The sequence below is a fragment of the Amphimedon queenslandica genome, unplaced genomic scaffold (genome assembly GCF_000090795.2).
Source record: "Amphimedon queenslandica unplaced genomic scaffold, v1.1 AMPQUscaffold_13418, whole genome shotgun sequence".
NCBI lineage: Eukaryota > Metazoa > Porifera > Demospongiae > Haplosclerida > Niphatidae > Amphimedon > Amphimedon queenslandica.
In genome coordinates, this window is record NW_003546346.1 from 32,960 (window position 1) to 34,122 (window position 1,163).

Here is a 1,163-nt window from a genome sequence, read left to right on the forward strand (position 1 = left end):
CCCAGACCAAGCTGGGGCTGGTCTTTGAGGTTCTTTTTCCAAAACACTGTAAACTTAAGCCATCACCATTTTTTTAATACTACCATAGTACATAATCTATAACCAGGCATACAGTAACTTTCAGATGTATCAAATACAGCTGCATACCAGCAGTAATCAGTAGTTCATTTAACTAGTCAAAAAATTCCTAAGAAAGATGAAATTGGTCTACATCAGTAATATGAGACCCAAAACTGTAAATTACATATAGTAATTTTCATAGGAGTCATCAGTCATGATGGACTGATTAGACACATTGAACTCAATGAAGCACATGCACCACATTACCATAATCATAATTGAACTGTTTTCCTGTGCATAGTAAGTATATTTTGTTGAAATTATAGTTTTTCACTTCATTTACGTTCTCGATTCAATTGTCTCTATCTCTTCAGCCCTCCACTTACCTCTTTCTACCTTGGTGTAATTCTTTAATTTTCTTGCCACACTGGGCTTCCAGCAGGATTTTGGCATAGTACTCAACTGCTCATGCAAGCTTCTTGTGTGTGCATTGTCAAGTTGCTCAAAAATTGCTGTATTATAGTACAGGGTAGTGAGGGTACATGCTTTCACATAGAAAAAATTTAAAATTTTTCTGATATGTACATGTCCATATGTTGTGTATCAAATTTGAGCTGGTTCGGATTATATTAAGATTTTGCATGAAATTTTTACAACTGAGTTGCTCAAAAATTGGACTAATGACCAAAGGATGTTTGGTATTTTGTCAAATTTTGCTAAGAGATTTTTTTTCTGCTACATATACACATTTCTTATGTTGTGTAGAAAATTTGAGCTGATTCTCATTAAAATTGAATTTTTATGACTTTTTAAAGTTGCTCTAATGACAAAGACCTTTGGCCATTGGTCATTAGAGCCTTAGGCCTTTGGTGTCTGGCCAAATTTCATCAGAAATAACTAGAGAAAAATTTTTATTAAAAATTTTTTCTAATACAAATGTGTATAATATTTGAGCCAATTCAGATCGAAATTGATTTTTTAAAGTTGCTTCAAATGCCATAATAATGATAATAGGCATGTACTGTATGTCAGTTCATAAAGCATTGTTTATCCTGGATGTAAAATATAGTGTTTGCTATGGCAGCACTTTTATACAAACTGTG